This window comes from Pleuronectes platessa, chromosome 7 (genome assembly GCF_947347685.1).
Source record: "Pleuronectes platessa chromosome 7, fPlePla1.1, whole genome shotgun sequence".
Classification (NCBI taxonomy): domain Eukaryota; kingdom Metazoa; phylum Chordata; class Actinopteri; order Pleuronectiformes; family Pleuronectidae; genus Pleuronectes; species Pleuronectes platessa.
Window position 1 is genome coordinate 24347796 of NC_070632.1, and position 22048 is coordinate 24369843.

General features: G+C 43.8%; 1 protein-coding gene and 1 long non-coding RNA gene across 2 annotated transcripts in view; one reads left to right on the forward strand and one right to left on the reverse strand.

The window, feature by feature from the left end:
- Positions 1 to 22048, reverse strand: part of LOC128444791 (NACHT, LRR and PYD domains-containing protein 12-like) — a 41134-nt gene that overhangs the window by 3519 nt on the left and 15567 nt on the right. The gene's annotated exons all lie outside the window — the stretch shown is intronic.
- On the forward strand, positions 19157 to 22035 carry LOC128444911 (uncharacterized). The gene is made up of 4 exons (XR_008339201.1): positions 19157 to 19279; positions 19688 to 20576; positions 21250 to 21397; positions 21634 to 22035. It is a non-coding gene; the product is annotated as an uncharacterized LOC128444911 (long non-coding RNA).

The window sequence follows — 22048 nt, forward strand, 5'->3', positions numbered from 1 at the left end:
ACGACTTCACAATGAGTCTCTGAGAATCCACAACCACAGAGTCTGTAATTAAAGAAAATATCAAATCTGTGAGAATTAAACCAGAAAACACACTTTAATACAGAACAAACAATGAGGAGTGTATTTGAAGTGCGACTCATCTCCACAGATTGAACATGTTATTGATCATGTCTGGACTCACTTAGCCTTCCTGCATTTCCTCACAGCTGGGATCAGTCTCCGTCGACCCTGGACTGATGTTTTGAACTTCTCCAGGTCCAACTCATCCAGAACCTCCTCTGACATCTGCAGCATGTAGGCTAGAGCTGACTAGTGGATCTCAGAGAGTTTCTCCTCTGATTTGTTTTCTGACGTCAGGAACTGTTGCATCTGCTGATGAACTGAGTGGTCGTTCATCTCAGTCAGACAGTGGAAGATGTTGATGCTTCTGTCAGGAGAAATGTTATCACTCTTCATCTTCTTCAGGTTGTTGATGACTCTCTGGATGATCTCTGGATTGTTCCCTCTCCGACCCAGCAGGCCTCCTAAGACTCTCTGGTTGGACTCCAGACTGAGGCCGTGAAGGAATCGAACAAACAGGTCCAGATGACCATTTGTACTGGTCAGGGATTTCTTCATGGTTCTCCTCAGAAGGTCATCCAAGAACAGAGTCCCCACATGTTCCCAAGAAGTTGTTGAGTTTTTCTCTGTTCCTCTTGGTGTAACAGTGGAACATGTAGACTGCAGCCAAGAACTCCTGAACGCTCAGATGAACAAAGCAGTAGACTGATTTCTGGAAGATCAATCAATCAATCAATCAATCAAATTTTATTTGTATAGCCCATATTCACAAATTACAATTCATCTCATAGGGCTTTAACAGGGTGTGGCATCCTCTGTCCTTAACCCTCAGCAAGAGTAAGGAAAAACTACTAAAAACCCTTTTAACAGGGTAAAAATATGTAGAAACTTCAGAGAGAGCCACATGTGAGGGATCCCTCTCCCAGGACGGACAGAAGTGCAATAGATGCCACGTGCAGGAAAACATCATCAATAATCAAAGTCTCTAGCAGCATTTGATGAGGGTAGACATCCCGAAGGACAACCCCAACATGACATGCCAAGCAGTCCCGCTGCAATCACAGTCCATGTTCAGCAACCATCTAGACCACGATCCACCATCCAGACCAGACGGCACTCCAGTCCTCAGTCACCGTCCACCGCCGCCCACCAGGACCCATCACAAGCCACCACCGCGGTCCTGGTCCACCGCCCGTGCCCAATGCCAACGCGACACAGGGTCCGCCACCAGCACCACGATCAGCCCAGAATCCGCCACAATGGATCCACCACAGCGACCCCCGGTGTACGATCCACAAACCGCAATCCATGGTGCGGCCACAGAGGCCCTGGATCTGCGGGTGATAAAGCAAAGGGATTCCGGGGAAGGGGATAGGGATGGAGAAGAGGAAGGAGAAGCTGGAAAGAGAAGCTCCGTGTGTCATGTGTCATAAAATAGAACAAGTAACGTTCTGGCGCACTAATTAGCTCTAACTATAAGCTTTATCAAAAAGGAAGGTTTTGAGTCTACTCTTAAATGAAAAGATGGTATCTGCCTCCCGAACTGAAAGTGGTAGATTATTCCACAGCCGAGGGGCTTGATGGCTAAAAGCTCTGGCTCCTACTCTTTTTTTAGAGAATTTAGGGACGACAAGTAGGCTTGAATTCTGGGAGCGGAGTGCTCTAGCGGGTTTATAAGGTACTAACAGCTCTTTAAGGTAAAAAGGTGCCATATTATTAAGGGCCTTGAAGGTGAGGAGGAGAATTTTAAATTCTATTCTAGATTTAACTGGAAGCCAGTGTAGCGACGCTAATATTGGAGAAATGTGCTCTCTTCTCTTTGTTCTCGTCAGGACACGTGCTGCGGCATTTTGGACAAGCTGTAGAGTCTTTAACGACTTACTGCTGGAGCCAGATAATAATGAATTACAATAGTCCAGTCTCGATGTAACAAAGGCGTGGACTAGTTTTTCTGCATCTTTTTGGGAAAGGACATGTCTAATTTTGGAAATATTACGTAAGTGGAAAAAAGCGGTCCTAGAAATTTGTTTTAAGTGAGAATTAAAGGATAAATCAGGATCAAAGATCACTCCCAAGTTCCTGATTGTTTCATTGGAAGCAAGGGCAATGTCGTCTAGCACAGCTATATCATTAGATAATGCATCTCTAAGGTGTTTGGGGCCAAGTATTATAACCTCTGTTTTGTCTGAGTTTAATAAGAGAAAATTGCGGGTCATCCAGGTTTTTATGTCCTTGAGACATGTTCGAAGTTTAGTTAATTGATTACTTTGTTCAGGTTTTATTGACAAATATAACTGGGTGTCATCCGCATAGCAGTGGAAATTTACCGAGTGTGTCCTGATAATGTTTCCTAGTGGAAGCATATATAATGAGAATAAAATTGGGCCGAGCACAGAGCCCTGTGGAACACCATGGTTAACTTTGGTGCGCACAGATGACTCATCATTAATTTGCACAAATTGAGAGCGATCAGAAAAATACGATTTAAACCAGTTAAGGGCGGTTCCATTAATGTTAATTAACTGTTTGAGTCTTTGTAATAAAATTTGATGGTCAATTGTGTCGAATGCTGCACTGAGATCTAACAGAACGAGGACAGACACAAGTCCCTGATCTGAGGCTATTAAAAGGTCATTAGTGACTTTTGCCAAGGCTGTCTCTGTACTGTGATTGGCTCTAAACCCCGATTGAAAGTCTTCATATATATTATTTTCCCGGAGAAACTCACACAGCTGATTGGAAACAACTTTTTCTAAGATTTTAGAGACGAAGGGGAGATTAGATATTGGTCTGTAATTGGCTAAAACCTCTGGGTCTAGGGTGGGTTTTTTGAGTAGGGGTTTGATGACAGCTATTTTAAAAGACTGTGGTACATAACCTGATGATAATGACAGATTGATGATGTTAAGTAACAAACTATCAATTAGGGGCAGAATTTCTTTAAGTAATTTGGTAGGAATGGGATCTAAGATACAGGTTGTTGGTTTAGAACCTGAGATTAATTTGGTAAACTGATCACGGGTGATCAGAGAGAAGCTGTCTAAGTAATGGGTAGGATTCTCAGCCGTTTCTGAGATCTCTGTTGTTGGGAGGGTATTAGTGCCAATTGAGGGCAGGAGATGGTTGATTTTATTTCTAATAGTTTGAATTTTATCATTAAAAAAGGTCATAAAGATATTGCTATTTAGGGATCGAGGAATACTGGGTTCGGTGGAGGTGTGACTCTCTGTCAGCCTGGCTACAGTGCTGAAGAGAAACCTGGGGTTGTTTTTATTCTCTTCTATTAGTTTTGAATAGTAGGCGGCTCTTGCTTTGTGGAGAGCCTTTTTATATTCTTTAACACTATTCTTCCAGTCTATTAGGTTTTCAACATTGTTGCTGGAGCGCCACTTCCTTTCTAGTTTTCTTGATAATTGTTTTAACTCATTTGTCTGGGAATTATACCACGGAGCTAATTTACTATGTTTGACATTTTTCTTTTTTAGAGGCGCTATTGAGTCTAATGTTAATCGTAATGAGTCTGCAGAGCTATCGACGAGGTGGTCGATCTCAATGGAGCTCAGGGTTTTAAAGAATTTGTTGTTTATATCTACTGCTAATACGGGTTTAAATGTAATTGGGATTATTTCCTTAAATTTAGCTACAGCACTATCAGGTAGACATCTAGAAAATGAATTTTTTATTAGTGGCATATATTCAGTTATTGAAAAATCAAAGGTTATTAAATTATGGTCTGATAGAACTGGATTGCGCGGAAGTACTGTTAAATTTTCAATTCCGACACCGTACGATAATACAAGGTCAAGTGTGTGGTTACCACAATGAGTAGGTTTGTGCACACACTGACTGAAACCAATAGAGTCTAGTATTGAAATAAATGCTACGCTAAGGCAATCTTTATTATTATCAACATGAATATTAAAGTCACCAACAATAATAATTTTATCGGTCTTTAGGACTAAGTTTGATAAAAACTCAGGGAATTCCTTTTAAAATTCAGTATAAGCCCTGGGAGCACGGTAAACTACGGCAAATATGATTGGCTGTTGGTGGTTCCTGGATTGGCGTGGAAGACTAAGAACCAGACATTCAAATGATTTGTAGCTGAGTTTAGGTTTAGGATTAATTGTTAGACTGGAGTTAAAAATAGCAGCAACTCCACCTCCTCGCCCAATTTCTCTAGGAACCTGTGAATTGATATGACTGGGGGGAGTAGATTCATTTAGACTGACATATTCATCAGGATGCAGCCACGTCTCAGTGAGGGACAGTAAATCTATGTAAATTTCATTAACTAAAAGAGCTTTTTTTTCCAGTGATCTAATGTTTAAAAGACCACATTTAAAAGTCTGGGTTTCCTGTATTGTTTCAGAGGTTGTTTTTATTTGTATTAAATTTTTGTGTGGAGTTCTCGCTCTGTTATTGTTTAATTTCAATAATTTAATCGGACGGTGAACAGACACAATCTCTATGGGGTTTTGTGATTGATCCAGAGGGAGCGCAGAGAAGTGTTTAGCACTGCAGCTCTGCTTCCTGGTCCCAACTATGGGCTGTCATGTAATAGACTGAGTAATATTCCTAGATAAGAGAGCTGCTCCATCCCAAGTGGGATGAACGCCGTCTCTCCTAACAAGACCAGGTTTTGTCGAAAAAGTTAGGCAATTATCTATAAAGCCCACACCGTTTACAGGACACCACCTCGACAGCCAGCGGTTAAAAGACAACATGCGGCTAAACATGTCATCACCTGTTGTATTAGGGAGCGGGCCAGAGAAAACTACTTTGTCCGACATCGTTTTAGCAAAAGCACACACGGACTCAACATTAACTTTAGTGATCTCCGACATGCGAAGCCGGGAGTCGTTGCTGCCGACGTGAATTACGATTTTATTGTATTTACCTTTTTTAGTTTTAGCCATTAACTTAAGTTTAGATTCGATGTTGCCGGCTCTGGCCCCTGGGATACAATTAACTATAGTCGCTGGTGTCGCTAACCTGACGTTTCTCAGAACCGAGTCGCCAATAATCAGAGTCTGTTTATCAGCGGGTGCCTCGCTGAGTGGAGCGAATCTATTTGAAACGTGAGCTGGTGGCTCTTTAATCGTGGGCTTTTTAAGTCTAGCACTATGCCCCCTCCGGGTTGTCACCCAGCTGCCCTGCGCTCCCGGCTGCACGGGACTAGTCTGGGGACTGCTAGTTAAGGCTAAGCCACGTGATAAGCTAGGTGGCTCCGCGGCTAGCGGGAGCCGGCTAACTACAGCTAACGGAGTTTCTAAACTGCTGAGCCGAGCTTCTAAGTCGCTAAGCCGAGCCTCCATCGCTACCAACACACTACATTTATTACATGTACCACTACTGTTAAGGGAGGCAGAGGAGTAAGTAAACATTAGACACTCGGAGCAAGAGAGAGCAGTGGAGCAACAGGGAGAGAGAGAAGACATCGCTGCTATAGAGCTGCGAGGGTGAGCTCAAACATAACACAGAATCACTAAGCACGATAGAGTAAGGGTTGGTATGTGCGAGTGTTTAACTACAGACCGGTGATTTTAGCCGTAGTGCTACAGAGAAACAGTTGTGTTTTAGCAGCGGAGCTAATTCGCAGAGCGACCACCACCAGTGGCAAGAAAACAGGAAATGACGCAGCACGCTTACCGTAATGACGTCAGCTGTCTGTCCTACGACCTACGATCATGAAACCACACATACAGAAGATCACACACTCTCCTCTGAAGATCTCAGTACAAACTCCTGAGTACACCGAGGCCTCTGTGACATTAAGACCACACCGCTCCAGGTCTTCTTGGTAGAACAATATGTTTCCTTCCTCCAGATGTTTAAATGCAAGCCTCCCAAGCTTCAGAAGAACGTCCCTGTCAGCCTCCGTCAGCTGCTGTGGAGTCGTCTCATGTCCCTCAGAGTACTTGTTGTTCTTCCTCTTTGTCTGAACCAGCAAGAAGTGTGAGTACAGGTCAGTCAGGGTCTTGGGCAGCTCTCCTCTCTGGTCTGTGGTCAACATGTGCTCCAGAACTGTAGCACTGATCCAGCAGAAGACTGGGATTTGACACATGATGTGGAGGCTCCTGGACGTCTTGATGTGTGAGATGATTCTGCTGCACAGCTCTTCATCACTGAATCTCCTCATGAAGTACTCCTCCTTCTGGGCGTCAGCGAAGCCTTGTACTTCTGTGAACCTGTCAACACATGCAGGAGGGATCTGATTGGCCGCCGCAGGTCTGGAGGTTATCCACACGAGAGCCGAGGGAAGCAGATTCCCCCGGATGAGGTTTGTCAGCAGCACGTTGACTGATGACCTCTGTGTGACATCAGACACAAGCTCCCTGTTGTTGAAGTCCAGAGAAGGTCTGCTTTCATCCAGGCCGTCAAAGATGAACAAAGGTTTACAGACAGCAAGCGTCTCTGCCGTGAGCTTCTGTAACGCTGGATGGAAAACACGGAGCAGCGTGAGAAGACTGTGCTGCTGGTCCTTCAGTCAGCAGACCCACATCTTGGTTTTCTAAACCCTCTGCCCAGTCCAGAGTGAACTTCTGCACCGAGAAGGTTTTTCTAACGCCAGCGACGCCGTTGGTCAGGACGACTCTGATGCTGCTCTGCTGGTCAGTGGAGGCTTTAAAGATGTCGTGGCACGGGGGGTCACGTGATGCAGCGTAGCTAGGTAGATGCAGACCCACAGGCTCCTCAAACAAATCCATATTTAATTATTTTTATACACCCAAACTCAGTCCGAACCCGGTCGGTTAGCTTTATTATGGTCCGAAGAACCAGAAACAGGCAACTGAATTCAGCTGGTGAGCAAAACTCGACATCTATCGATAAAACAACTCCCGATCACAGTGACGACGAAGTTCATGTAATGGCGGTGGCACAAGACCACCTGGGCGGTGTACAAGACTCCCTCATTCTTCAAGAGATACGAAACGGTAATCAAGCTCTCTCCAATAAACTCGACGCTAAAACGGCAGAAATTAACCAATCTATCTCTGGACTGAAGCCGCATCAGCACAGCGGAGGACCAGCTGGTGAGCCTAGATTCTCGCGTCCAAAAACTGAGTAAAGAAAATGACTTTTTATTGGAGAAAATCAACCAGCTGGAAAACTACAGCCGACGCAACAATATACGTGTCGTTAATCTGAAGGAAAACTGTGAGGGAAACGATGGGGTTTGTTTTCTTGTTGAATGTTGGTGCTTTGGTTTATCTTTTTTTCTTTCATCACGGGAGATACACTGGCTCTTGCACAGTGCATTTACAAGGAGGCTATGACACTCTTGTGTACACAGTTAATTAATGAATAGGGTAGTTAAGTTTGTTAGCTTCAATGTGAACGGGCTAAATGGACCAGTTAAGAGGAAGAGAGTTTAACACAACTTAAAAAACTGCAAACACTTTTTTACAAGAGACCCACCTTACCACACAGGAGCATAAAAAGCTGAGAAGAGAATGGGTGGGACACGTGTTATCATCCTCATTTAACTCTAAAGCCAGGGGGGTTGCTATTTTAATAAATAAAAACATTCCAGTTACAATTGGAGAAACTATAATTGAGCAGGCCGCTATGTCCTAGTTAATTGCCAAATCTACTCTGAACCCTGGACACTGTTAAACTTATACGCACCCAACTCTGATGATGAATCCTTTATTCAAGATATTTTTATGAGGGTATCGGAGGGACAACAAAACATACTTGTAGGAGGCGACTTTAATTTTTGCTTAGATCCTATATTAGATAAGTCAGCTACAACAACATCCAAAACAAAGGCAGCCAAGACTACCTTATCATTTATGAAAGATCTAAACCTGACTGATGTTTGGCGACAGATACACCCTCAAACTAGAGACTATTCCTTTTACTCCTGCCCACACAACTCTCACACCAGGATCGACCTTTTCTTATTGTCAACACAGTTGATTCATAGACAGTGTTGCCATAGTTACTTTGAAAAAGTAACTTAGTTACTTTACAAGTTACTTGACTTTAAAAGTAACTAAGTTAGATTACAAGTTACTTGATTTTAAAAGCAACTAAGTTAGATTACAAGTTACTCTATTAGTTACATTCAGCAGCTGCCGACAACCCCCCCGCCGCCTCAACATAAAAATGACAACCGGTTTTGCCAACACTAACTTTATTAGACACCGCCGGAGGTCCCCCCCCCCCCCCCCCCCCCACGCGAACGGAGGGTTCCCCCAACGGGCGCTGTAGCTGAGGTGATCTGACGGGACCACCACGCGTCCAGAGTCGCTGCCGCCGACCGCCGTACCCGGTCCCCTCCAACCGGTCCCCGCCTTCCGCAGCGCCGACGGACACCGCCCCGCGGCATACTAGAAGGAAAGCCCCCGCACCGCGGATGAGCACCTCCCCCCCTAAAAAAACGTCGAGGCGTGCCGCACACCGAGCCTCCGGCGGCGTGGTGAGGAGGGCGACGGGGCGACTGCTCCCCCAGCCGCAGGACGTGCCCAGCGGGTTAACCACAAATACCGAAATAGTAACGCAAGGTGACTTGGACAAGTAACTTTAATCTGATTACTGGTTTGGAAATAGTAACGTTAGATTACTCGTTACTGAAAAAAGTGGTCAGATTAGAGTAACGCGTTACTAAGTAGCGCGTTACCGGCATCACTGTTCATAGAACACTAGAATCTAACTATTTATCTAGGATGCTGTCTGACCATTCACCTTTGACCCTATCTATTTTGATGCCAGAAAAACCAGCAAACCAATATAGATGGCATCTGAACCCTACTCTCCTTCATAGACAAGACTTTTGCCAGTTTATTAGGGACCAGATAATATTGTTCTGTGAGATAAACTGCCCCTCCTCCCCCAGTAGTTTCATATTATGGGACACGCTGAAAGCTTATCTAAGAGGGCAAATAATATCTTATACAAAGGGTATCAAAAAGAAATATATGGCAGAGATAAATGAGTTAGAAGCAGATATTCTGAAATTGGAAAAGGAGTTTCAACAATCTGGGTCTAAAGAACTTTACCAACGACTGGTTAACAAAAAATTAAAATACAATACTTTACATTCTTAAAAAACATTTTAAGAACCAAAAAAAAATATTATGATTTGGGAGAGAAAGCTCACAAAATCTTGTCCTGGCAGTTGAGAACAGAGGAAAGCTCAAGGACAATTAATGCAATTCAAACTGAAACTGGTGCAATCTCACACAACCCCACAGAAATTAACAGCGCATTCAAACAATTTTATACAAATCTATATACATCAGAATCACCAGAGGATCTATCTAAGATTGATGAATTTCTGTCCACTATTGATTTGCCGAAACTCAGCCATGAAGACAAAAAGAATCTTGATTTGCCCTTCACTCAGAAAGAAATCGAAAAGGCCTTATGCTCACTACAATCCAATAAATCCCCGGGAGAGGATGGCTTCCCCCCTGAATTCTACAGAGAATTTAAGGACTTACTAACCCCCCTTATAATGGATGTGATTAATTTGGCATCTAAAACTCAAACCCTTCCTGAATCGTTCTCCACTGCCATAATCACAGTGATTCACAAAAAAAATAGAGATCCATTAAAATGTTCCTCTTTTCGACCCATTTCATTATTGAATTCAGATTATAAATTGATTTCCAAAGCCCTGGCAAACAGGCTTGGTCAACTTTTGCCAAAATTAATAAACCCAGACCAGAGTGGCTTTATTTTGAAACGCTCATCAGCCAATAACCTGTGCAGACTCTTTAATATTATCCACCTAACTAAATCTAAATCTGAACCTAGTGTAGCTGTAGCATTAGATGTTGAAAATGTCTTTGATAGGCTAGAGTGGCCGTATTTATTCAAAGTTTTGGATTCGGCCATTTTTTTATCAATTGGGTGAAAACACTGTACCATAAACCCAGAGCCAAAATTACCACAAATGGACAGACTTCGGCAGCATTTCCCTTGAGTCGATCGAGTCGACAGGGATGTCCTCTTTCTCCTGAACTCTTTGTCCTGGCTATTGAACCACTTGCTGAAGCAATTAGACGGGATCCAGATATAAAGGGGTTCAGAGTAGACCAAATAAATCATAAAATTAATCTCCTGGCAGATGATGTAATTCTGTATCTAACAGACCCGGTTAACTCTCTCACAAAATTACAGACGCTGCTAAACATCTATGGTGCTATTTCAGGATACAAGGTCAATTTGGAAAAAAGTGAAATTATTCCACTCACGAACTTTGATCACACCGAACACCAACAAACAACCCCATTTAAGTGGCTCCAGAATATTAAATATCTAGGAATAATTATAGACAATGATCTTAAAAACTTATACAAACTTAATTACCTCCCATTGCTGAGTAAAATCGAGGAAGACTTCGACAGATGGAGGAACCTACCCATTACTCTAATTGGTCCAATAAACTGTGTGAAAATGAATACTCTCCCGAAGTTGCAATATCTTTTCCAGTCCTTACCCGTTCCATTACCTGAAACCTTTTTTAAAACACTCAACAAACACGTTAGACAGTTTTTATGGAACGGTAAAATCCCAAGGGTGTCAATGGAAAAATTAACATGGGATTTTAGCCTGGGAGGTTTTCGATTGCCCAATTTTAAAAAGTATTATTTAGCGGCCCAGATGCGATATATTTCGTCACTTTTTGGCGGTGATGCTGCCCCCTCTTGGATACAAATTGGACTTCATCCTCTGAAGGAGGGAGCTTCCAGTGATTTTATTTATAAATGGAACTCCAAAACCATATCCAACAGGACAGATAATCCTATTTTGAAACATTTGATTAAAATATGGTGTGAAGTTCAGAAAAATCTTGGGCTGAATTTGAGACTGTCACCAAAAACACCTCTAAGACAAAATGAACTAGTACCCATGACTCTAAAAAATAAGATTCTGGAGACTTGGCATGACAAGGGAATCCAGCATCTGGAAGATTGCTTTGATAAAGGACGTCTCATGTCTTTTGAAGAACTGAAGAGAAAGTATGACTTGTCCAGTAGAACTTTCTTTTGTTACCTCCAGTTAAGATCTTTTTTGAGAACTAACCTGGGCCCTGAAATGATTCTACCTGTGTTAACTAATGTGGAAAAAATGCTTCATGAGGGAATATATGTGCAAATTTATTTCTAAAATGTACTCCATGTTGATGAATGAGTGCCCAAAACCAGGATTACACAGATCCAGACTGAGATGGGAATCAGACTTGAATATAGCAATTGATGAACAACTCTGGTCAGCTTTGTGCCAGAACAGTCTGTCAGCAACGGTTAATGCCCGGTACAGACTTGTGCATTATAATTTTCTTCATCAACTGTACCTTACCCCACAGAAGCTACATAAATCCAAACCTGAATTGTCAGAAATGTGTTTCAGATGTGGTATAGAGGTTGGCTCCTTCCTACACTGTACCTGGCTTTGCACAAAGGTGAGGTCCTTTCAACAGGTCTTTAACGAAGCTCCAAATAAAATTTGCAGAAATTGCTTTATGCGTGGCCAAAAAATGTATAGCAATGACTTGGAAGTCTGATTCCCCGACTCTCATAGACAGATGGTCTGTGGAAATGAACAGTTGTATTCCTCTTGAAAAGATTACATATAGTCTCAGAAAGAAATATAAGTTATTTTTGCAAATCTGGCAGCCTTATTTGGAGTACATGGATACACCACCAACAGTACCATAGGACTAACTATTTGGAGCTCTGAATTACGCTATGTACTGTGTCATTGCAGTATTTCTCTGTGATGTGTCATCCTATGCACCAACTTTTTTTTTTTTTTTTCTCTTTGGGTGGGGGGAATTATTTACTAAATTTATTTAATTAGTGTTATTCCATCTATATTTGTATTTTGTTATGTATTTTTTTGTAATGTTTAATGTAGTATGCTCTGTATGCTCTGCATGTTCTCTTGGATTGTGAAAATATTTGGAAAAATAAAATATCACAAAAAAAAAAAGATGTTGTGGCACTTGATGGGAGTGTCGTGGAGGCTCTTCATCTTGGAAGCCGTTTCAAGCTGCCTCACCTCATGTTGAGTATTAACCTCTTCTCTACTTCCTGTTTCATCAGTTCCTTCAGTCACATGTTCACATCTCCTCCTCACACTGAGCTTATGTTCATCTAAAACCTCCTGCAGACCACGATCTGCTGAAACACAAGAAACAATGTCAGAGACAGAGAATCTGAGAATTTGCTGATTGTTTTCATCAGATACAGAAAAACTACAGAAAATGAAAGCTTTTTAACTTTGTGCTTTTATAACGATGTTAAATGTTGATGCTGTATGAAGGAACAAATAAAACCACATGTGCTGTTGTCAGAAGTGAAGACATCAGCAGACACATGAACAGTGCTGCTCTGACCGGCTGTCTGAGCTCCAGCTCCTGTTCTGGATATTTGTCCACAGTGTGAACAGGAGGAGTTTCCTGAAGAACCAGACTGGTCCCAGTTTGAGGTGATGCACTGTCTGCAGAACCAGTGTCCACAGATGGTGGCGACTGGATCCTTCAGGACGTCCTCACACAATGCACAGCAGGACGACTGCTCCTCCTCAGAAACATGACTCCTCTTCCTCTCCCTGTGAAGACATTTCCTGATAACTCACATGTCACAGTCACAGGTTGTCATTACTTCTGTCAAGGAGGTTTTGTTTTCACCCAGTATGTTTGTGTGCTGGTTGGTTCGTTAGTGGGATTATAAAAACAACAGATTACTAGTAAACTTGGTGGAAGGTTGTGGTCTGCGAACTAAATTGGGGGGGGGTTACTGGAGATCCAAATCAAAATGAGTCTCTAGTGTTTTTCAAAGTGGTTTCATAAGGAGCGTGTTGGTTCTTGGTGGAGGTCTGAGCTCTTTGAGGGATTTTGAGAGATTAGTCACCAACTTCAATGAAGCTGTGTCCTAAAGCAGGGGCCACACTACAGGAAACTAGATCCTCTTCAGAGCAGGTCACAGTAGAAACAGTCTATTACTCTGTGTGTGAGGGTCCAGGTTCATTACTGAAGAATGGAGGAACTCCCATTGACCAGTCACTCTTCAGAGACACACAGCTGGACCCTGGAGACTCTGCTCTCAGTCTGTGGTCCTGACATCTGCAAACACAAACATGTTTTATTCAGAACACATCATTCACTGGTTCATTCTCTGAGGATTCAGTTTGGAGCTTCACATGTTTGTAGTGGGTCTCTTACTTTGTGTGTGAGGGTCCAACTTGCTCTGAAATGTCCTCGTCCATGTTGCACCGAGCCGGCTGGGGCTAAGTTGTGGTTCAGGCCACGCTGCTCTTCTAGATATTCAAGAATTGATTCAGTTTCTATTGACTGAATCAATTAATTTATTTTGTAAATGTTTTTAATTGTGGAAATAGATAAAGGTTTTCATAGTTTGTAGTACTGGTATTTATTTGAGTACACAGGACTTCTTATATACAAGGAAATACAGTTACCACATCAGAAACCTCAGGAAGGCTAGAGTTACATTAAAAGTAAAACACTTCGGGTGAAGCACAATAGGCTCTCTCTTTCTCTCTCGGTGCATGCTGGGAGTTTGTTGCGTGAGTGAGTGTCGGAGCGAGTGCGTTTTTCGCTCTTTATTTATCTTTTGTTTGTAGTTAATGTTATATTTTTTGAATCACATAACACATTAGAGTCACAGTAGTTTATTTTCTGGTGCTTTAGGGTCTCTCTCTGGGTGTCTTTCCCCTCAACAGCGTCTTGCTGGTGTAGCGATGGCCGCCATGGCCAGCGGGAATTTTAAATCACTGACACGTAAACACGGTGTTAAGATTTGTGTGAGTTTCCCCTGCAGCGTAGAGAACATCGGGCTCGCTGTGGGGGGAAAGGTCGGTCACAGCTGCGTGGTGTCAGCGGCCCGTATGAACAGCGTCGCGTGGACAAGGTGAACTCCGTGGTAGAGACAGGGATCATCGTGAACGGTTGTTTTGTTCAGGTACTGCCTTTATCCCAACCCGCTACCAAGGTGGTCCTGTCCAATGTCCCTCCGTTCATCACCGATGAGTTCCTCAGTATAGAGCTGTCCAGGCACGGGAAGGTAGCGTACCCCATACGTAAGCTGTTGTCTGGGTCTCCGTTACTGAAACACGTAGTGTCCCACTGCAGACAGCTCTATATGATACTTAACAACCGGAACGAGGAGCTCAACCTCCGCTTCCATGTTAAAGTAGATGATTACGACTTCGTGATTTTCGCCACTTCATCGGTGATGAAGTGTTTCGGGTGCGGAGAGGAGGGACACACGGTGAGAGCCTGTCCGAAGCGGAGTGACCCGGCTCCGCCCGGTCCTGATGCGGCTACGAGCGCTGGGGCGGGGGCCCCCGCTGCTCCTCCGGTACCGGAGCGACGGGGACCCGGTGCCGGCCGATCCCCTTGGCGAGCCGGTCGCTGCGGGGCGGGCCGGTCCCTCCGGGGGGCCGGTCGCTGAGGGGCTGGCCGTCACATCTGAGCGCCCGATCGCTTCGCCACGGGTTTCTCCTCCAACATCTCCGCGGAGAACCGAGGCTGTGACCGAGCCATCACGAGGGGTGAGTTTTGTTAATACACCGGGTGTTGGGGGGATGTGTTGGTGGAGGATGTTGTGGTGGAGGATGTTGTGGTGGAGGATGTTGTGGGTGAGGTAGAGGAAAAGGAGGTGGCAGATAAAGGGGAGGAAGAGAGTGGTGTAGGTAGCAAACAGGTGGAGGAGGTGACGGGTTCAGAAAAAAGCGTTGAGCAGGAGGGAGGGGACAGTGGAAGGAGAGGAGGAGAAGCAGCTGAGGGCAGGATGGTGTGGAGTGAGCAGGTGGAGGAGGAGGAGATGGAGGAAGAAGTAATAAAGGAAAAGAAAACAGTAAAATGTAGGAGGTCAGCTAGGACAGTTTTAACTGAAGCAAAGACGAGCAAAGTACAAGTGGAGAGTGATGTGAGTGAAAGTGAGTGTGTGTCTGACAACAGCGACTTTCCGCCTTTTAACAGCAGTCAATAAAAGAAAACCCTTACAGTAGATAAATTTAAATCCTTTTTACATCAAACAAAAAATCAGCAACTGAAACTTGAGGAGCACTTCCCGTCTTTTTATTTCCTCGGCCAGACTCCACATGAGCCAGAGGGAGGAGTCTGGTCTCACAGACCAGGAAGTTTTTAGAATAAAAAAACTGGTGCTCAGAGCAAAGAGACAACTGAGCAGTGATGGAAAGGACAGCAATGGTTGTATTAATTAATTTATTGTTTTCTGTTTTTGTTTCTAACATTTTAAACAACATGGATGTTTTTAAAGTTGGGGTTTTAAACGTGAACGGTGCAAGAGATCAAAAGAAAAGAACCTGTATTTATGAAACTATGAAAATGAAAAAAATTGATGTCATGTTTTTACAAGAAACGCATAGTGATTTTAATAATGAGTCTGACTGGAGGAGGGAGTGGGGAGGGGAGGCCATTTTAAGTCACAACACTTCTCTGAGCGCAGGAGTGGGCTTCCTCTTCTCCACGGCTTTTAAACCAAACTCGCTGGAGGTCAAACATGTGATCCATGGGAGGCTTCTTTTAGCCAAAGCTCAGTTCGACCATTTTACTGCTGTTTTTATTAACATTTATGCTCCAGCAACCGGTGCAGAGAGGAACCCGTTTTTACTGAAAATAAGTGAGATTCTTAATGATTGTGCCATGGAGGATTTTTTATTCTTGGGTGGGGATTTTAACTGCACTGAAGATGCGGTTTTAGACCGCAACCACGCAGAGCCTCATCCAGCCTCTCAGCACGCCTTAAAGCAGCTGGTCCGCTCTCACGGCATGGTGGACGTGTGGAGGAGGATGCACCCAGACTGCAGACAGTACACCTGGTCCCACATCAGAGAGAGTAGGATCTCCTCAGCCAGGTTAGACAGGATTTATTGTTTTAAACATCACTTTAACATTTTTAAAAGCTGCGCTATCATGCCGGCTGGTTTTAGTGATCATTCCCTGCTTTTATGTCATGTTTTTGTCAGGAATGTTTTAGGCGCTCTTCAGTAAACATTCGATAAGAATTTTAAAGATGTTTTTATGTATTTCTGGGGTGTTTTTAGATAGAGGAAGGGGGAGTTTAGTAATCTTAGGCAGTGGTGGGACCATGGTAAGACACAAATACGCTTATTGTGTCAACAACACACCCTCAATGTCACACGAGATGCCACCCGATCTATGAAAGATCTAGAGACCGACATAGTGGAACTAGAACATTTAAGTGAGTCCACCGGAAATCGAGGTTATATTGAAAGCCTCAAAGAAAAAAAATGGGTTCAGCCGACCTGTTAGAAAGTAAAGTACAGGGCGCGTTAGTCAGGTCTCGGTTCCTGAACATTGCTGAAATGGATGCTTCAACTAGTTACTTCTTCAGTCTTGAGAAAAAGAACGGGCAGAGGAGAGTAATCCACACCCTGCTCTCAGACACAGGGGAAGAGCTGATGGAGTCACGCCAGATAAGAGAGCGGGCTGTGAGTTTTTATCAAGCACTGTACTCTTCTGAGGAAGAACACACAGGCACACAGCTCGCTGCCCCCCTCCGGATGCAGGAGCTGCTGACCGCCCTGCAAGGCATGCAGGGACGGCGGGCTCCTGGCATTGACGGACTGACCCCGGAGTTTTATAAAGCTTACTGGGGCATTTTATCGCACGATCTTTTACAGGTTTTTAATGAATGTCTGGCGTCTGGTTCCATGCCAGTGTCCTGCAGGAGGGCGGTCCTCACACTGCTCCCGATAAAAGGGAACCTGCAGGACATCAAGAACTGGCGCCCTGTGTCATTGCTCTGTGTGGATTACAAACTTCTGTCCAAAGCACTGGCCTCCAGGCTGGGGAAGGCTATGGAGCAGGTCATTGACAGGGACCAGACCTACTGCGTGCCCGGCAGGTCCATGGTGGACAATGTCCACCTCATTCGAAACCTTTTGGATAGCTCCAGTTCATTCGATGTAGATATAGGCTTGATTTCCCTAGACCAAGAAAAAGCTTTTGACCGTGTTGAACACAGCTTCCTGTAGAAAGTAATGGGGAAGTTTGGGTTCAGCGCTGGCTTCATAGCTAAGATCAAGGTGCTGTACAGTGACGTTGAGAGTGTGTTAAAGATCAACGGCAGTCTGAGTGCTCCTTTCAGGGTGGGTAGAGGTGTCAGGCAGGGCTGTGCTCTGTCGGGCATGCTCTACGCACTCTCCCTGGAACCTCTCCTCTGCAGAATAAGATCTAGCATTCAAGGTCTGTTTTATCCTGGTTTTAGTGGCAACATGATTTTATCGGCTTATGCCGACGATCTTATTGTTTTTATTAAAGACCAGACGGATGTAGATATTTTAGCCAAAATCTTAAATGATTTTAGCATGGCATCGGCCGCGAAGGTCAACTGGAAAAAAAGCGAATCCCTCGCAGTCGGGGAGTGGCCTGGCGGTCTCCCAGTTCTCCCCCAAAACCTGAAATGGAAGAGGGAGGGCATTAAGTACCTCGGGGTGTTTTTAGGAAACGAAGATATACATAAGAAGAACTGGGAGAACGTCACAGAAAAAATAGAAAACAAACTGTTAAAATGGAAATGGCTGCTCCCAAAAATGTCTCTTAGAGGGAGGGTACTGGTTTTAAATAATCTTGTGGCATCCCAACTGTGGCACCACCTAATGTGTTTGGAACCCCCCCCTGGCTTGCTTTCCACTTTACAAAAGAAAATGGTGGATTTTTTCTGGGGGGGTCTACACTGGGTGCCACAGGGGGTGCTGTTTTTAGCCAGGGAGGAGGGGGGACAGGGCCTCGTCCACCTGGCCAGCCGGACTGCAACTTTTAGAATTCAATTCATCCAAAAATATCTCACAGGTCCAGCAGATCTGGTGTGGACAGATGTGGCCAGCAGCATCCTTAGGCGTGCCAATAACCTGGGGTTGGATGATGCTCTGTTTTTAACAGATTCTAAATTCTTAAAGTTAAGTGGGTTGCCTCCTTTTTATCAAGGTGTTAAATCATGGGCCCTTTTTAACAAAAAAAGGTGCCAAAAAGCAGTCTCTCTGTACTGGTTGTTGAGAGAACCACTTGTGAATGGAGCCAGACTGGATGTCAGCGGCACATCAACACCCGGCCTAATGGTGGCGCTGACCCGGTCTGGAACAGTGACCTTACAGCAGCTGGTGGTTGCAGTGGGGCCGGCACTCGACAACACCCAGGCCCTGGGCTCCCTGCTGGGGCTGCAGTCTACCCGGATGGCCCAGAGGATCCTGGAGCTCTGGGCCCAGAGGCTCTCCATCCGTGAAAAGGACCTCCTGAGGGCCTACCAGAGAGGGGAGACCGCACCAGAGGCTGCAGACCCCTACCCGGAAATTATCCTGAGCCCAGGCCTGGGAGAAAAGACCGGCCCCCCACTAACTGAAATAAATACACACAAACTAACATTACACAAAATGGACAAAGAGACACTGTACAGGAACTGTGTAAAAAGCATCCACCAGACCGGACTGAGCAACAGACCCCCCACTGTGTTGTCACGGAGGTGGGGAGAACATGGACCCAGCCCACAGTGGAGAATTTTATACAAACCTCCCCTTACAACCCAGTCTCATCAGAAAACGTTCAATGGCAACGTTGGTCCACTTGGAACGACGTTACCATCTCACAATCTGGCCTCTCAGATTGTGAGATGGTAACATTTAGTCCTCCCATTGTTTTGCATTGGCGTGTTCTCACGTCACGTGACTCTCAAGCTCCCGTCTGCGGAGAGGAAAACATGGCGGAGATTCCTTGTTTTTTCAGATAAAAATATAATTTTGTAACTTAGTTTGGGCATAAAAATACATTCTGACACCATTTCTAGCGAGAAATGTGCTCTTTGCTTCCACAGTCTTCAGCCAGTTCGTGCTTATGATAAATATTTTAATAGTTATCATGCATGTTTTTATCGTTGCTATGATGGTTGCCATGCCACCACGGCGCAGCGTGGTGTTTAAATCACAGTCCCTGCGTGGTGTCCTTCAGTGATCGTGAATGTTATTCATGTTATATAATAGTAATATTTGAGGCTAGATTACATCTCTAATGAGAAGGATCCTGCGAGTCTGTTCATACCGAGGCCGGCCCGAGTGCGCGACCGGACTGAGTGCGCGAGCGGACATGACGTGTGGCTGTCGTAAAAACCCTATTTGTAAACAACCAGTCCTTTAACTCAGCGCTACGTCATAAACACGGAGCGCTTGGAAGACCACGATGTCATCTTCCTTCTGTCAGGTAAGTAGTTTATTGTTTTTAAAGATCGTTACGATCTAGGTTTACAGTCCGAGTGCAGAAAGAGTCCGTCAATCCACACTATGGACGCTATTCTTCAGCTAATACGCCATTGATAGCCACATGCTTCAGCCCACGGTAGCCTGTGCTACCTGGGAGGTGAATACATGGTTGTTGAAACCAGTTCAAGACGCTTAGCTCATCATTGAGGGACGCTACAATATAAATATAAACATGAATTTGATTTATGAATGCTTTAGATTAATAAGGAGTGTATTTCTCTACTATTACTCCACAATATCAGGTCAGTTTGGTTTAATGTATAGCATGCACTATGACAATAATGTTTCCATGTTATGGAGTTGCGATTCATTTTATAAAACAATTGCTATGTTCTGTTTTTTAATCAAGGAGGATCCAAGTGAAGCTACAGGAGTTTCATTAACGTCAACAACTTGGACCGAACAGTTTGTTTTGCTTGATGAAGAGCAGGAAGGGCAGCCTGGAGAGAAAGAGAAGCCGGGTTGAGCCCACTACCATCATCCATGTACCACAAGGAAGATGAGGGAGAGAAATGATCCTACCATTAAAGAGGTACTTTTAAGTTACATACCAGAAACACCATTTTATATAATGTGCTAAATATACATTTTTATTACATCCCCAAAGTACGCTTGCTGAAATACAAGTTAATATCACACTGAAAGAATTTTGATCAATCATGCTTCCCTGCTGTGATTGTTTAACTGGGAAAACAACTTTTTCCACAGGAAGGCAAGTAAATTTAAGGAATACATGTGCAAAGTTTTCCTCTGTTATGTATAATGATGACCCCATCAAACATAATGTTAGCAATATTTACACCTTTTAATTTATACTGATTATTTCTGTCTACATGTGTGAATTTGCCTTCATTAGTTTCAGAAAAGAGCGATACTGTATCGGTCAGTGGGCGGCAGCACGAGACTCCGCAAACTAGTCTGTAAGCAAAGTAGACGAAGGCATCGAGGTTGCGGCCTGCCATCATTGTTATTTTTGCTTAAGGGACTGAATATGTTTCATGCAGGAATATTAGCATTTCCCTTATATCTACCAAAACTGCTTGTTTCACAGACTGCAGTTTTGTTTTGATCCGATGTGGTGTGCAAATACAACCGTATCTGCAATGGGTTGTGGGGCATTAACATTTGTAACTCTAATTTTGTTTTGACCGACTGTGAAAAGAACGTTGAGAACATCACCACTCTACAGGAAGACACAGTCCAGTAATGGGTGTCAGAATTTCAGTAGTGAACGACAGGTACTGTGGAAAAATGTGTGTCATTGTTGTACAATGTCCTTTGACTCTGTTTACACAAGGTTAACACAAAAAGGTTTGATTGTAAACTGATATTGGTATGAATTCATGTTATTCTCCTCTTCACAAGAAACAAACAATCCAAATTACCTGCAGAACGCCCTTGATGGACGCTTCAGCTGCATCGTCAGACTGGCCAGACAGCAAGATGCCAACTTTAATGCCAATTTATTTGTGTAACATTCTGTGACCAAATGTATAGATAACTTTTTGTAGATTGTAAAAAAGATAACCCATTTATTAAAAAAAAACTACACTAGAATTACCGCACTGCGTTGTATGACTCCGCTAACCAGTGCAGTGTCCGTCTACATATTTCTACATATTTTCTCTCGTATAAATGACACTGTGTCTCTTGACAACTGAAACTATAAGATGAGGTCAGTGTGGCCTTGACCTTTTGACTTTAACACAAATACACAGTTAGACAATCCGAAAACATACAGTTTGCCAAAATATATTTTGTTTCACATTCTAGATGGCATAAGCAGAGACATCAACTCAGGAAAAATATTTCTGTAGAAAAGAAAGCCCTGTACGTGTGTACGTATGTATACATACACACGTACAAACGCACTATTGAGACGTTTTGTTGTTTTTTATCATATATTCTCAGGAAGGACTGATGCATTTACTGAGACGGGACGTGAGGGCCTACTCTGCGTGCTCAGAGTTCAAGCCCAGCAGGCTGCAGCGGTCCTGACATATTCCGGAACAGCAGCACAGTCTTTGGATGACTCCTCTGAAGATGAAAACATGGCGAGGTACTTCTCCACTGATGAAGAACTGTGAGGGCTGTGATTAGCTACACTCTCTTGCTACAAGGCTACTCTTGCTACTCCTTGGCAGCCTTAGGAAGGCATTAGCTTGCTGTTGGGTAGCTGTTAGCTTCAGCATTTTTAGTTTTTAGCGGCCTGTGTGACGTTTATATTTAAAACAAAAAAATCAGAGGGAACCATCTTCATAATTTAACACTATGGTTTGTTTGTGTGTCCTTCAGTTCTTCTCAAGAGAAGCAGTACAGGTGTGCCTCAGCTCCACGGTCCCTCCTGCAGCCTCCGCTCCTGATGCTAACCTCATGTCTCCATCACACCAAGCAGCAGACCTGGATTGACAGACCTTTCTCCAGAGCTGCCCCCTCCCTCTGAAACCCCCCTCTCCAAAACACTATTTGTGTAGTTTTTAAAGTATTTTTTGCATGAGAATTGTTGATCATAACATTTCCAGCAGATGCCTTAATGTAATGTTTGTGCACAATAAATGACATTGATCATAACATATTGGTATTTCCTTGCACTTCTACACCATGATATTGTCAGATAAGATGCTGATTACATTAAAGCAGTGAATGCTCTGCTTTAAGCAACATAAACACACAATGATCCAATGGATCTGAAGTAGAATGGGCACATTAC